The sequence below is a fragment of the Symphalangus syndactylus genome, chromosome 21, assembly GCF_028878055.3.
Source record: "Symphalangus syndactylus isolate Jambi chromosome 21, NHGRI_mSymSyn1-v2.1_pri, whole genome shotgun sequence".
Lineage (NCBI taxonomy): Eukaryota > Metazoa > Chordata > Mammalia > Primates > Hylobatidae > Symphalangus > Symphalangus syndactylus.
The window spans coordinates 61,769,823-61,787,248 of NC_072443.2; the positions used below are offsets into that span (position 1 = coordinate 61,769,823).

At 38.2% G+C, this 17,426-nt stretch overlaps 1 pseudogene; it reads right to left on the bottom strand.

The window, feature by feature from the left end:
* Nucleotides 1–1,293: 1,293 nt before the first annotated feature.
* On the bottom strand, nucleotides 1,294–2,309 carry LOC129471451 (histone-lysine N-methyltransferase SETMAR-like; annotated as a pseudogene).
* Nucleotides 2,310–17,426: the final 15,117 nt, after the last annotated feature.

Below are 17,426 nucleotides of genomic sequence, written 5' to 3' on the forward strand. Positions count from 1 at the left end.
TATGAAGTCCCATTCATCAGTAGAAAATACAATAGAAGTTAATGTTCTTCAGCATAGTGGAAAGAGCCTTAGAGATGATCCCACCTTAACCAGGTGGCAATGCAATCACAGAGGAGGGGGTAGATTTGAGGGTAGTTGTACATTTTTTAACAGCTATATGAAAAAAAAACCCAGCTATATGAATTTTACTGTTGTAAGGTTGACAGATTTAGTAAATAAAAATATAGGAGTCCCACTTATATTTGAATTTCTGACAAGCAAAGAATAATTTTTTAGTACATGGTCCAATGCAATATTTACAAAATATTTATACTAAATAAAAATTGTTGTCTATATGGATTTGAAGTTTTGAAGTTTACCTGGGCATACTAATTTTTTTTTTTTTTTTTTTTTTTTTTTTAGATAGAGTCTCGCTCTGTCACCAGACTGGAGTGGAGTGGCGTGATCTTGGCTCACTGCAACCTCCACCTCCCAGGTTCAAGTGATTCTCCTGCCTCAGCCTCCTGAGTAGCTGGAAATACAGGCATGTACCACCACGCCCAGCTAATCTTTGTATTTTTGGTAGAGACGGGGTTTTATCATGTTGGCCAGGATGATCTCCATCTCCTGACCTCGTGAACCGCCCACCTCAGCCTCCCAAAGTGCTAGGATTACAAGAGTGAGCCACTGCACCCAGCAGCATATTAAAATTTATCTGCAGTCCTAGTCATTGGTCACGTCTGGTTTTAGGATTTTGGCAGCTACACACCTACACAATTATCTGGGTAAGAGTGGAATAGGCTCTCCCTCTATGAAATACAGGAAATGTAATAGAAGCTGATTTCCCTATGTTCCCAGTATTTCACCATCTGCCAGATTTTGAGGGACAGAATAAAACTCTGCCTGTAAAATCATAAAGTTTTCATTTCTCCAGTGCAGTTGAATATTTAGTCTCGTTGTTCACAAAATGGTATTAATGAGAAAATAGGTCAGTGGGTTATTTCCCTTGAGGTCCAGTTAGCACTGAAAAGAACCATGACATTTTACAGCTCGGAGGGATCAAACCATAATTCTGTGAAGCTTCCATCTTTTCAAATAAAGAACTGGAGTCCCCAAGCAGTTGAGAGACTTGTCAAAGGTCAAATGGCAAGTAGCACTGATTCTGTAACCCACTGTACTGGGCAAATATGAACATTTTGGTATTTAATTTCCATCGCCAGTCTGAGAATAAGTAATGTTAGGGTGGTACAAAAATAGTTGCGCTTTCAGGCTGTGAATTTTAAATCGTTACAACTAGGCTCAAACACATCTCTATTAATCAAAATAGGGATCATTACAATCAACACACATTTTTGCCAATAATAAATAAGTGTTTATCGCTGTAGTGTAAAAATCTTTGCTTCGGGATTCAACAAACTCTTGGAAAACATTTTCTGCATCCTGCTGGTTGTGGAAGCATTTTTTCTGCAAAAAGTTATCAAGATGCTTGAAGGAGTGGTAGTTGGTTGGTGAAGGGTCAGGTGACTATATCGGATGAGGCAAAACTTCGTAGCCCAATTCATTCAACTTTGGTAGCATTGGTTGTGTGATGTGTGGTCAGGCATTGTCATGGAGTAGAACTGGGCCCTTTCTGTTGACCCATACCGGCTGCAGGCGCTGCAGTTTTCAGTGCATCTCATCGATTTCCTGAGCATACTTCTCAGCTGTAATGGTTTGGCCGGGATTCAGAAAACTGTAGTGGATCAGACCGACAGCAGACCACCAAATGGTGACCATGCCCTGCTTTTGGCACAAGTTTGGCTTTGGGAAGTGCTTTGGAGCTTCTTCTCAGTCCAACCACTCTGCTGGTCATGTAAAATCCAATTTTTGTCTCATGTCACAATCCAAGAGAGAAATGGTTCCTTGTTGTTGCATAGAATAAGAGACGACGCTCCAAAATGCCGATTTTTAAAATTTTCACTCAGCTCATAAGGCGCCCACTTATCGAGCTTTTTCACCTTTCCAATTTGCCTCAAATGCTGAATGACCATAAAATGGTCACCTTTGAGTTCTTCGGCAACTTCTTCTGCAGTTGTGAGAGGATCAGCTTCGACAATTGCTCTCAATTGGTCACTGTCAACTTCCGGTGGCCGGCCACTATGCTTCTCGTCTTCAAGGCTCCCATCTCCTTTGCAAAACTTCTTGAACCACCAGTGCACTGCACGTTCGTTAGCAGTTACTGGGCCAAATGTATTGTTGATGTTGCATGTTGTCTTCGCCGCTTTACAATGCATTTTGAACTAGAATAAGAAAATTGCTCGAATTTGCGTTTTGTCTAATACCATTTCCATAGTCTAAAATAAACATAAAATAAATAGTAAGTAATAAGTCATTAGCAAAACAACATAAAGTGAGAGATGCCGATTTAAAATGATGTATAACATAACCATTTAAGAATGTATTCCAATATCAAAAGGCAAATTCCAACAATGCAAAAATTTCTATTACTTTTACACTCACATAATATTAACACAATTTTAAAGATAAAAAAGAGTCTGAGAGAAGTTAACTAATTTTTATTGAAGAAGAAGGACAGAAAACAGCAGAGCTGAGATGTGAAATGAAAATTGTCTGAATCTTCAGTGCATTTTCTCTTAATTGCTACAAAATCTCTCTCTCTCTCTCTCCACTTCCCCCCTTTTTGTACACACACACACACTCCATACCAACCTCTCCATGGGCATAAATAGTTCTATTGTATAATCTGTATAATGTACCAGTGAAGGAGCCAAAACAAAATTTGTAGATTTCTTAACATAAATCTAGCATCACAACAGAAATAAACAATTTGAGATGGGCTATGAGTATCACTCCCACCCAGGTATGTCAGGGTTTCAATACCAGAGGATAGTGCCAGGGTTGGCCTGTGAGTTCTTGAGTGGAACACCGCTATTCTGTTATGTTTTTTCTAGTCCTAACTTCTACCTCATTAACAAAGTTTTCAATAAAGTTGAGAATTGCACTATTCCTTGCATTTTTAATAGACTTTATCTTTTAGAGCAGTTTTAGGTTCACAGGAAAATTGAACAGAGTATACAGAGCATCCCCATATACTCCTTGACCCCACATTTGCACATCCTCTCCTACTATCAACATCCCTCACCAGAATGGTACATCGGTTGCAGCTGTTGAACCTACATTGGCAAGTCATTATCACCCAGAAACTACAGTTTACATTAGGGTTCACTTTTGGTGGTATCTATCATATGGGTTGTGACAAATGTACAATGACATGCATCCATCATTATATTTATTATTGCCTGCATTTAAAGTCAGCTTCTGAGTTAGCAATTGCAAGTCTAACTGAAATTTCCCTTAGAAGATAAAGCATCTTGACACGCTGTCAGAAATCTTGGGCCATAATATAGTTAATAAAGTGTTAGCGCAGGAAATAATACAATTTTATAAAAGCAACTGCTATTGGCCAACAGGTGTAGTTTTGACAACCTCTACTAGATTTCCAAATATTATGTCTTAAAATTTGCTTTAGGAAATGTATATAATATTACAGTATTAAGTAAATATATTTAAATGTCTAAGTAATCAATTTTTATGGGAGTCCCGAGTGAGTCTAAGTTGTTTCTCTGCTAAATATTAATTTGTGTTTTAGTAAATATTATTTTGTTCACTACAGACCTATGAACAGTTAGTACAGCAAGAAAAAAAGACGAAATTTTATACTTACCGCAAATATAATAACGATATTTTCACTATAATTTCTTCTCAAAAATAAAAAGATTCAACTACAGAGGGTAATCTGTGGTGAAATGACCTTTATTAACCTAAACACTCTTGTGCTGGATAACTTGCACAGAGCATGTTGGAAGCTCATATTGGTCAGCTCACTTTTAATGTTGGAAAAGAAATAGCTTTCAAGGTACTGTCATTAAAAAAAAGGCCACATTTTAAATTTTATCAAAACATTTATAAGGAGTTTAAATTTCTTAATATTTTCCACCCTAAAACATTTTTATTGACTTAATAACCAACTCCCTGGAATATTTGGAATACTCAAGAACTTTAAATGAACCTAGGCCAGACTTTAATGTGTGTGACAAATTCTGCTGGCTCAGGAGTTTTTAAATAAACTAAGATAATATAATTATAGAATGAGAGTGCTGGTAGAATTAATAGTGTTGACCCTATCAGTTCAGTTATTAACAGATAGCCATATTCAACTAATTGAAAAGTTCTGTTGATTATATCACCAAAGAATATTTCATATCTTTCAGTTTGTTTCCATTACCACTTTTACACTCCTATCCAGACTTATTTCCGGCCTGGTCTGCAGTAGCCTCTGATCCTAGTTCCCACAGCCCATCCTGGTCTATTGCCCCTCCCTTAAATTAATCCCATCTGTGGTTGCCTGCTAGTGTAAGCTTTACAAAATACATTTGGATAAATTGTCTCATAGTATCCCATTACCCTTATGATGAAGAAAAAACAAAAAAAAAACCTTCCTCTTCCCTGGAAGCCCCCGAATGATTTAGCCACTGCTGACTCCACCATGACTTTTATACTATAACCAGCTGCTTATTCACTAAACTCTACTTACACTAGTCTCCTCTCTCACCCTTTAACTCGTCAAGAACTTCCCAGTCCCAAAGCATGTTGTTCACCTTGCTTCTTCTTTTCCCGTATTTTCTGGTTAATTTCTGTTCATCCTTCAAGTCTTACCCTACATGTCTCTTTCCCAGGGCATGCTCCTCTGACATCCCTAACACAGAGGTTAGGTAACTATGCTATAAGCTCTCGCAGCACCCTGAAATATTGCTTTGTAGAACGTAACCACAATTTTATTCTAACAAATATTATTGTATTGGCGTAATGTGGTTTCTTTTTTCCTCTCCACTAAGCTCCTTGAAACCACATGTGTCTTGTTCATCACTGACTTCACTAAAATCCTGGCTGAAAAATTAAAATCGCCTGAAGAGAGTGAAAAGAATTCTAATACCTAGACCATGCCCCAGGTCAATTAAACAAAAGTTTAAATGCTGGCCTGAGTATCAATACTTTTTAAAACTCCCCACTATTTTATTTTAAAGCTCTCAAAGTGATTCAAATGAAATTCAACGTTGAGAACATCTGACTTTACACAATACTTGTTATAAAATAGACGCAGCTACTCGGGAGGCTGAGGCAGGAGAATGGCGTGAACCCGGGAGGCGGAGTTTGCAGTGAGCCGATATCGCACCACTGCACTCCAGCCTGGGCGATAGATTGAGACTCAAAAAGAAAAAACTACAGAGAAGCATTTGTTGTAATAAACAGTAGATTAGAAATATTGAGATGGCTCCAAGACAAGGCATTTAGAGAGAAGCAAAATAAATAGCCAAGTTTAAATAAAATAGAAAATCCTGAAGAACCCTCTAAATAGGTTAGACGTCTTAACCCATGGAGATTTAAAAAAATCATTATTCATATTCACTAACAAAACACAATCTAAGTAAAGCTATATCTGACAAGTAAGTAAAGTAAGTATAACAACAAAATGGAAGATAAGAAACTTGTTATAAATAAAAGAGTCATCTCCCGTAGAAAAATAAATGTTTGTTTGGATTGGGGAGCAGTAAGAGAGAAATTACAGAGGTATGACATTTGGGACCATCTGTATCCACAGAACTTAACTAACAGGACTGAGAACTGAAGCCATCTCTGTCATCATGACTTAACCACTTTTTCCAGGGAAATCTTTCTCAGAAGGATAAGACTATAAACCAATAGATAGCTTCCCTGTTTGCTTCACTAGATTCCTACAAACCAATATATATGAACAAACAGTTTTCTCATCTGGGCAAATAGTTCTCCTATGAGGACATTAGATTGCTCATGTAGGCAAACATCTCATTTGTCAAACTCACTTCAAGACTCTCATCTTACTGAGACCACCAATTGTAAATTATTATACTATTTACTTTGTCCTATCCTAATTAGTTTCCCACCTTGAGACACTTGCCTTAAGCTACTTGAGCCCTGACATCAAAACCCTCTAAATCTTCTGCTGACTTCTCCATTTTGAAGATTCATTAAGATTCTTTCAAAAGAATCTCTGAAAAGTCCTTTGATATTGATCAGATTTGAAAAGCTTTATCTTCAGTGGAAACAGGCTTTGCTAATAAGAATACTACCTATTTTCTGTCTACAACATAGACAAGTACTAAGAAAAAAACATGATCAGGGTTTGCATTTCACTTCTAAGCCAGGACTTTATTACATGTGCATAAGAATTTAACAAGTGGTACGTCAAGACACGAATGTGCCTAAATGAAACCAAAAGAGCAAATCTCATCATTAATTTGGAGAGATTTCTGCTTCATAGAAGGTAGAGTGGTTCATGGTATAGAGTGCCTTGAAAACAAGTGTAGTCTCTCTATCATGAATGTACAAGATAGTACAGAGACTTGTTATCTGAGGCCCTGAGTACCTTCAACTCAGAAGGGGTGTATAGTCTTCTTATGTTGATATCACAATTGGTTAGGACCCAAAGGGAAGGCAGGGTAAATGATTAGCATCCTCTATCCTCTGGCAAAATGCTACACATCAAGTCAATATCTCTATCTTACTAGTCAGCAAATAGATCAACAAACCAAGTTTTTATTTGGCCCAGATAATTAGAGTAAAAGCAAGACAAGAAAATTAGGTTGTGGTTCAAGTTATAAAACTCTATTATTTTTTAATCACATTATCTTAACAAGGGCGTTTTGAATTTATATTAGGAAATTATTGCATTGCTGTAAAGAAATACCTGAGACTGGGTAATTTATAAGAAAAAGATTTAATTGGTTAATTGTTCTGCAGTCTATGCAAGAAGTGCAATGGCATCTGCTTCTGAAGAGGCCTCAGGATGCTTCCAATCATGGCAGAAGGCCAAGGGGGAGCAGGCACATTACATAGCAAAAGCAGGAGCAAGTGAGGGGGGCAAGGTGTCACACTTTTAAACAGCCACATCTTGTGAGAAGTCAGTCACTATGGTGAGGACAGCACCAAGGGAATCATGTTAAACCATTCATGAAAAATCTATCCCCATGATTCAACTACCTCCCATCAGGATCCATCTCCAACAGTGTGGACTGCACTTCAACATGAAATTTGGTTGTGGCAAGTATCTAAACCATATTATTCCACCCCTGGGCACCCCCCCAAATCTCATGCCCTGGGCCCCCCCACCAAATCTCATGTCCTTCTCATATTCAAAATGCAATCATCCCTGCCTAATCGTCCCCACAAAGTCTTAACTCATTCCAGCATTAATTCAAAAGTCTCAAGTCCAAGTCCAAAGTCTCTTCCGAGACTCATCTACTACCTATGAGCCTGTAAAATCAGAGCAAATTGTTTATTTCCAAGATCCAATGGAAGTATAGGCATTAGGTAAACACTGCCATTCCAAAAGGCAGGAATCTGACAAAGGAAATGGGCTACAGGTCTCATGCAAGTTCAAAACCCAGCAGGGCAGTCATTAAATTTTGAAGCTCCAAAATGATCTCCTTTGATGCCATGTCCCATATCCAGAGAACACTGCTGTGAGGGGTAAACTTCCAAGGCCTTGGGCAGCTCCACCTCTGTGTTTTTGCAGTGTTCAGGCCCCATAGCTGCTCTCACAGGTTGGGGTTGCATGCTTGTGACTTTTCCATGTGCAGGCTATAAGCTGCCAGTGGCTTTACCTTTCTGGAGTGTGGAGGTTGGTGGTCCCTTTCTCACAGCTCCACTAAGAAGGGCCCTTGCAGAGACTGTGTGGGAGCTCCCACCCCACATCGCCCTCCCACACAGCCATAGTAGAGTTTCTCTGCCAGGGATCCACCTCTGCAGCACCCTTCTGCCTGGACATCCAGGCTTTTCCATACATCCTCTGAAATCTAGGCAGAGGCTCCCAAGCCTCAACTCTTGCACTCTGTGCACCCACAGGCTTAAAACCACATGAAAGACACCAAGGCTTATGGCTTGCACCTCTGGAGCTGCAACCCAAGTTCTACCCAGGTCCCTTTCAGCTAGGCTGGAGCCAGAGAGGCCGGATGGAGACCAGTGTTCCAAGGATGCACAGGGCAATGGTATCCTGGGTATGGCCCATGAAATCATTCTTTCCTTCTAGGCCTCCTGGCCTGTTTGGAAAGGGCTTCCTTGAAGTTCTCTGAAATGCCTTTGAGGCCTTTTTCCTACTGTCTTGGCTATCAGCCCTTGCCTTCTTTTTAGTTACACAAATTTCTCTAGCAAATAGCTGCTCAGCATCCTGCCTAACTTCTCCTGAAGAATGGGCTTTTAATTTCTACCACATGGCCAGCCTGCAAATTTTCTAAACATTTATGCTCTGCTTTCCTTTTAAACATAAATTCCAACTTTAAGTCATTTATTTGCTCCTATATCTGAGCATAAGTTGCTAGAAGCAGCCAGCCCACATCTTGAATGCTTTACTGCTTATAAATGTCTTTCACCAGATACCCTAAATTATCACTCTGAGGCTGAAACCTCCACAGAGGTAGGGGCACAATGCAAACCTCTACAGTAGGGGCACAATGCAACCAAACTCTGCTAAGGCACATGTGTGACCTTTGCTCTCGTTCTCAGTAAATTTTGTTCACAACCATTCAACCAGTTTCCCTCATATTCCTGTCTTCTTCTCAGCCCTCCAAACTCTTCCAACCTCTGCCTGTTGCTGAGTTCCAAAGCTGCCTCAACATTTTCAGGTACGTTTATAGGACTGCCCCACTCCTTGACACCAATTTTCTGTATTAGGTTGTTCTTGCATTGCTATAAAGAAATACTTGAGACTGGATATTTTATAAGAGGCTTAATGGGCTCATGGTTCTGCAGGCTGTACAGAAAGCATAGTGGCATCTGTTTCTGAGGAGACCTCAGGAAGCTTCCAATTTTGGTGGAAGGCAAAGAGGGAGCAGGCATACATGACAAAAGCAGGAGAAAGGTACAGGGTGAGGTGCCACACACTTTTAAACAGCCAGATCTTGTGAGAAGTCACTCACTATGGCAAGGATATCATCAAGGGGAGAGTGCTAAACCATTTATGAGAAATCCACCCCCATGATCCGATCACCTCTCACAGGGCTCCACCACCAACACTGGGGATTACATTTCAACATGAGATTTTGGCTGAGCAAATATCCAATTTTTAGAATCATAAAAAAATTGCCCCTATGAGATATTGATCAGAAATTAAAACCATGAAACTTCATCTGTATCAGCTTCCTAGCCTCCAACGATACGAAGTTTCTGATTTCATATTTTGAGAAAGAATGTTCTTGAATTTTAATTACTGTTATTTATTGTTTAGTCCAAAATTTTTGTAGATGTAGGTCTGAGCAACAAGAAAAGCTGTTTTTATTCTTGTCTTCCTTCTGTTCTTTTCTTTCCTCATTCTTTTCTTCCTTCCTTCCACCAAGACCATAAGAATTCTTAAGTAATGATTACCTCAACTGAATTTTTTTCATTTGCCATGAGAAAATCTGTACTTGAAATCATATACATTTATATGTAATTTAATTATCAAGTTGGATTTACTTTAGGCTTCCTGTTTAAGAAGATAAGTTTGTTTAAGAGTATTTCACACATGAAAATTATGAAACTACAAAATTCTTCACTAAATAAAATCAAAGTCATCATGAGTCTCTTGGGCCATCTGTGTTTGTCCAGAAAGTTTACTAAGCATCTTCTCTTTGACAATGTGGTAAGAGCTGAGCACTAAATTCTGCCATATTCACTCATCACAGCAAAGGTATCACATTTATTCCAGAGTTACAAATGGCATCGTACTTCCTTCTGGTCCATGTTACCTCTAATCTTAACATAAGTATATTTCTATATTTGTTATTTTAATCTCTCTAACAGTCTTAAATCTCTTTAATGATTTTTAATCTCTTTAGCAATTTCTTTAATAATCTTAAAAATTACACTATCTAAAGCAATAATGAGAGTCTCTTCCAGAAAGAACACAAAAAACAAACTTCTTTAACTTTTCCCTTCTCAAATAATTTCTCTTTGATAAAGAAGTTACTTTTCTTCTTTGTTTCTTATCTATTCATAATGAAGGCTGTAGTGCATGTGCACAGGAATTCAAAAAGATGTCATAACATGTGAGAAGATGAGGTCAAAAAGATGGACGTGTTAAAAGGGAACTTTTGTGAATGAAAGATTAGACTTTTTAACTTTAATAGAGATGACTGATCTAAGACTGATGGGTACAGAACTAGACATTAGCTCAATTGAAGAAAGAGCATTCTCACAATTAAAGCAATAAATAAAAGGGAATGCGATTTCTCATGAAGTCTTTGTCTCTGGAGTTATCAGGGAGAGACCAGGTAACCACCTAATGAGTACATTCAAGTGAAAGAACAGGGAACAGGACTGATTTAAATTGTTGTTTACCAAAGTGTGAGACTTTTAGGTGGTAGTTGTTAAGTAAGTGGCATCTCTTGCTTGTTACCAGGAGTGGATGTTTGAGCACTTCTGCCCACTGCATCTTGTTATCAAAGTCACCAAGGAAGACACAACTTAGTCAAACACTGAATGGAACAACATTTTATTCATATAGAGAAGCGACAGAGCAAGACTGCCTTCAGGAGTGGGCACCAGTCCCTATGGCCAGTGGATCCCTTCTGGCAGCCAATGCAAGGCAATTACTCAGCACTCCTCTTGTATCACAATAGAGGACTTTGTTCCCTCTACACAGGGGACAGATATAGCAGTTGGGTTGGCCAGATGCTGCACAGTGCACATGCTTAAGCAGAACAGAGAAGTGAAGACTGAGTCTGAAATGGGAAAGACATCCCCACACAAGTCCAGCACAGGCTGTTAGAACTCTGTATCTCTTGGTAAGGAAGTGCTCCAGGTCCAGGGCACATCCTTAGGGGGACAACGGGGAGTTGAAAGACTGTATGTGTGAGACTGCCTTTCCCCAAACTAGCATGTTACCTTAACTAAATAGGAGAGTTTGCCTTCACTCTTCCTAAATCCCATTAAGAGAAAGACTGAGTACAGAACTAATAGAACTTTAACACTTAGTAATCTTCTCTTGAACCAGGTGAAGGAAGGCCCCAGGCCTGGAATGTTTAATGGGAACAGTCATTCAGTGGAACTTAATTACTTTTTTTATATTCATATTCATTTTTATTATTACCTTTTATTTATGACAAATGAGTCTGGATTTTTTTCACTTAAGATAATAAGACAAAGTTTACTCTTTAAGTAAATGTGTAAAATGTGATTTAACTTTAAAATACAGTAGTCGTCCCTTATCTGCTGTTTCACTTTGCAGGGTTTCTGTTACCTGGGGTTCACTGTGATCCAAAAATATTAAATAGAAAATTCTGAAATAAACACTTCATAAATTGAAATTGTGTGCTATTCTGAGTAGTATGATGAAATCTCATGCTGGCCAGTGTTAGCCCACCCAGGATGTGAACCCTCCCTTTGTCCATGGTATCCACAATATAGACGCTACCCAGCTCTTAGATCACAGGAAGGTTAAGTACAGTAAAATAAGACGTTTTGAGACACAAAGAGAGAAAGAGACCACATTTACATAACTTCTATTATATTGTTATAATTATTTTATTATTATTAGTTATTAATCTCTTACTGTGCCTATTTTATAAATTAAAATTTATTGCAAGTATGTATTTATAGAAAAAGCATAGTATCTATAGAATTCAGTACTACCTCAGTTTCAGGCATCCACTGAGGGTCTTGGAACATATCCCAGGATAAGAGGAAACTACTGTATTAAGTAAATTAGAGTATAGGTAGCAATGTTTATGTCAAAAATTGTAAAGTAATATGCAAATAGTGAAGTTTGGAAAATGCTAAATGAGCTTATAAATGAAGTAACTTAATTCTGAAATTTTATGGCACAAATTGCATTTCATTTTACTATTAGGTATTAGGGAGGGTGAAAGATATTGCTATTGGTCTTAACCCTTAAACATTTAACTTAGTGATATGGTTTCACTGTGTCCCCACCAAAATCTCATCTTGAGTTTCCATGTGTTGTGGGAGGGACCTGGTGGGAGGTAATTGAATTATGGCGGCAAGTCTTTCCCATGCTGTTTTTGGGATAGTGAATAAGTCTCATGAGATATAATGGTTTTAAAAAGAGGAGTTTCCCTGCACAAGCTCTCTCTCTTTGCCTGTTGCCATCCATGTAAGATGTGACTTGCTCTTTCTTGCCTTCCACCATGATTGTGAAGCTTCCCCAGCCACATGAAACTGTAAATCCAATTAAGTCCTTTCTCCTGTATAAATTACCCAGTCTCAGGTATGTCTTTATCATCAATGTGAAAACAGAGTAATACGGCCGGGCATGGTGGCTCACACCTATAATCTCAGGACGTTGGGAGGCTGAGGCAGGTGGATCATGAAGTCAAGAGATCGAGACCATCCTGGCCAACATGATGAAATTCCATTTCTACTAAAAATACAAAAATTAGCTGGGTGTCGTGGTGTGTGCCTGTAGTCCCAGCTACTTGGGAGGATGAGGCAGGAGAATCACTTGAACCCGGGAGGTGGAGGTTGCAGTGAGCCGAGATTGCACCACTGCACTCCAGCCTGGCAACAGAGCAAGACTCTGTCTCAAAAAAAAAAAAAAAAAAAAAAAAGAAGAAAAAGAAGAAAGAAGGAAAAGAAAACAGACAAATACAGTAAACCGATACCAGTAGAGTGGGGTGCTGCTGAAAAGATACCCAAAAATGTGGAAGTGATTTGGAGCTGGATAACAGGCCGAGGTTGAAACAGTTTGGAGGGCTCAGAAGAAGACAGAAATATTTGGGAAAATTTGGAACTTTCTAGAGACTCTTTGAATGGCTTTGACAAAAATGCAGATAGTGGTATGAACAATAAGGTTCAGGCTGAGGTGGTCTCAGATGGAGATGAGGAACTTGTTGGGAACTGGAACAAAGGTGACTCTTGTTATGTTTTAGCAAAAACACTGGCAGCATTTTGCCACTGCCCTAGAGATTTGTGGAATTTGAACTTGAGAGAGATGATTTAGGATATCTGGCAGAAGAAATTTGTAAGTATCAAGGCATTCAAGAAGTGACTTGGGTTATTTTAAAGACATTCAGTTTTAAAAGGGAAACAGAGCATAAAAGTTCAAAAATTTTGCAGCCTGACAATGTGATAGAAGAGAAAATCCTATTTTCTGAGGAGAAATTCAAGCTGGCTACAGAAATTTGCATAAGTAATGAGGAGGCAAATGTTAATCCCCAAGACAAAGGGGAAAATGTCTCCAGGACATGTCAGAGGTCTTCACTCATGACAGCCCCTCCCATCACAGGCATGGAGGCCTAGGAGAAAATGGTTTTGTGGGCCAGGCCCAGGGTCCCTGCGCTGTGTGCAGTCCAGGGACTTGATGCCCTGTGTACCAGCCACTCCAGCTATGACTAAAAGGGGCAAGGTACAGCTTGGGCTGTTGCTTCAGAGGGTGGAAGCCCCAAGCTCTTACAGATTCCATATGGTATTGAGCCTGAGGGTACACAGAAATCAAGAATTGAGGTTTGGGAACCTCCTCCTAGATTTCAGAAGATGTATGGAAACACCTGGATGTCCAGGCAGAAGTTTGATGCAGGGACAGGGCTCTTACGGAAAACCCCTGCTAGGGCAGTGTGGAAGGGAAATGTGGGGTCAGAACCACTATACAGAGTCCCTACTGGGGCACAGCCTAGTAGAGCTATGAGAAGAGGGCCACCATCCTCCAGACCCCAGAATGGTAGATGCACTGATAGCTTGTACTGTCCTCCTGGAAAAGCTGCATATACTCAATGCCAGCCTGTGAAAGCAGCTGGGTGGGAGGCTGTATCCTGCAAAGCCACAGTGGGATGGAGCTGCCCAAGACCATGTGAACCCACTTCTTGCATCAGTGTGATCTGGATGTGAGACATGGAGTCAAAGGAGATAATTTTGGAGCTGTAGTATGACTTCCCTGCAGGATTTAGGACTTGCATGGGGCCTGTAACGTCTTTGTTTTGGCCAATTTCTCCCATTGGGAATGGCCATATTTACCCAATGCCTGCACCCACATTGTATCTAAGATGTAACTAACTTGCTTTTGATTTTATAGGCTCATAGGCAGAAGTGACTTCCGTTGTTTTGGATGAGACATTGGACTGCGGACTTTTGAGTTAATTCTGAAATCAGTTGAGACTCTGCGGGATTCTTGGGAAGGCATAATTGATTTTGAAATGTGAAGATATGAGATTTGGGAGGGACCAGGGGTGGAGTGATACGGTTTGGCTGTGTCCCTACCAAAATCTCATCTTGAATTCCCACGTGTTGTGGGAGGGACCTGGTGGGAGGTAATTGAATCATGGGGGCAAATCTTTCTCATGCTGTTCCCATGATAGTGAATAAGTTTCATGAGATCTGATGGCTTTTAAAAGAGGAGTTCCCCTGCACAAGCTCTCTCTCTTTGCCTGCTGCCATCCATGTAAGACGTAACTTGCTCTTCCTTGCCTTCCACCATGATTGTGAGGCTTCCCCAGCCACATGGAACTCTAAGCCCAATTAAACCCTTTCTTGTATAAATTACCCAGTCTTGGGTATGTCTTTATTAGCAATGTGAAAACAGATTGATACACTTAGATATACATAGAACACAATTCTACTAGCAACAAAATAGTTGTGAAAAATTGTTTATAAGCTAACTTCAACTATACAGCCAAAATGTGCAAAATATTTACATTTTGAATGAGGGAGTGATATTTTCTACACCTGGTTCCATTTGTAGCCTTTGATTAAAAGTAACCATTTGTGCTTATTACAGAAATGATAAGACTTAAAACTTAGTAGAAATATACCATCTGTAAATACAATCATATTAATTATATTTGACAAATTAGTCAAATGATACCTTGAAGAAGTTGAAATAAGCTAGCTAAGTAAAAAATATTGTGTAGACCCAACATTTATCAGAGTTCCTCAGAAAGACAGAATCAAGTGTGTGTGTGTGTATGTTTGTGTGTATGTGTGTACTAAAAGTTGTTTTTTCTTTAAGAAATTGTCTAATGCCATTATGGGAGCTAGCAAATCTGAAATTCACAGGGCAGATCATAAGGCTAGAAATGCAGACAGTGGTTTTGTAATGTGAAATATTGTGAAATTTGTAGGGCAGGCCAGCAGGCTAGAAACTGAGAATTTAAATGTTACAACCTTGAAGCAGAATTCCTTCTTTTCTAGGACATCTCAGTTTTTGTTCTTAAGGTCTTCAAACAGGTCAGATGAGGTAACCTGTTTTAATTAAAGACAACTGATTATATATGTTAACCACATACACAGAATACCTTCACAACAAAATCTAAACTAGTGTTTGACTAAGCAACTAGGTACCACAGCCTAGCCTAGTTGACACATAAGATTTAAGCAATATGGAGTCTAAGGATGGCATTACCATTTGTTTTTTTGAAAGGGGAAGAGTTTGGAGCTGGGGCAAACACTAACTTCCAACTACTCTTTTCAACTTACAGGTTTATATAACCTTGAAACAATTACTTACCACTCTTGAAAACCTGTTTACTCATCTGAAAATGAGAATATACTACTGTCTATTTCACATGGTTGATGAAAGAGTACATGGAAGAATTCTTATAAAGTATGAAATAATGTGCATAGCCCTTAGTAAATGCTCAATAATGGTGAAAATAAAGAAATATGTAGACATTACTTTCAACATGACAAGAGCTATTTTGACATCTATGCAATCAACATTACTCTGAATTGAAGAAAAATGTGTTCTGAAATTTATTAGTATTTCTCCCATAAGCAAAAGCCTGGGTTATTAACAAAGTACTAGTCCAGTTTCTAATTTAGTAAAATATTATTTCAATCCACTACTGGAATACATTTGCTTACTGTAATATACAATGTATCAACTCAACTGCAGAATTTTAAAACTCTTGCATTACTTGGAGTGAGTTATATTGTGAATTTTCTATTTATATCTCTTATTTTATCTACATCTAACCTAGTTTGTAATCCACTCAGGTTTGAGAGGTATTTTTTCATATTATACATGAAATATATATAATGTATATTTTATTAATTAAGGAAAGAGTTCATAATAATTTTGAATTGATATTTTCAATCTTTAAAATATTTATCCATATAGTTTGAAATCACTCAATTTTTAAAAAGTTTTTTTTGATAAAAACGCTAAAATAAAAAATCATATTGGTTAAAAATTCAGGCAATATGTAACAATCCAAAAAAGTTAGAGAAAGGCAAAAACTAAATTTCACCACATGACAGCTTATTAACATTTGTCTACATCATTTTAGATCTTGCTTATGCAAATATGCAAATAAGTCTTTTTGTATATTGCAGTTCTTATGGAGAAATGAATGAATAAATGAATGGGTGATGGAGAGAGTAATAAAGATAAAATAAATAAGTGATGAGAGAGAAACACAAAGAGATAATCAGGTAAAAATGGGATCATTCTACAATGATTTTGAAAGTTTCATGGTAAATTTAGTTTAACTTAAATTTAACAATTAAGATACTGTAGAGAGGAGGAAGTAATTGCTAATTGTAAACGTTCTTTACCACAAGAGAAAACGTTCTTAAAGTAACCCTCTAAAGTTAATAAAGATGTGATTTAAAACAGCAAGAGGTAGTCTTATTTTTACTAATACTACATGACTCATGATTGGACCTTTCCTGTTTACCAGTGAGACACACTGCTGATTTCGGCAAGAAAGATGAAAATACTGAAGATCAGACATTGAGATGCTTACCTGTGTCTCAGGTCCATGCTTTGTCTGCCTGGAACATAAGAGGTGTTGTAAGAATTTCTTAGCCTTAATCAGTGAATGAACTTCTGGAGAGTGGAGGGAGGAGACTGTTGTAAGCTCTACATAGTTTTGTTAAACTGAACATTTTACACTTCAACTGGCCTCTAAAGCTTACCTACCTAAAGAGGAATATTGTTATCATTACTTACTAACATGATATGGTGGGCAAATGAACATAGAATCTGGGATTTTTATCTTCTTTGTGCTATTTTATACACATTTGACCTTGAGTCAATCAACTTGTCAGGTGAAAATGTCCCCAGCTTCAAAGTCAGGGTTATTGGGAGGACTAAATTATGTAATTGACTCTAGATCAATGTCTGGAATATAAAAATATTCAATAAATATCATTTTAAGAGACTGGTATGGATAATATAAACAAGCATATATCTTTATTTTTTAATCTGTGAAATTCTTTAAGATAAAGTTCCATTATATCTGAAACTGTAAGCTCCATTCTCAGTGGAGTTTGAATTATGAACTAGGTGAGCATCATGAATAATGTCAACTGAAATTGATTCATTTCTCTCTCCATATCGAGGATCCAAACAGTTAGGCAAAACCTTGGGATCCTACAACTAGTAAAGTAATTATGTTTTAGAGTAGCTTAATACAAGGAAT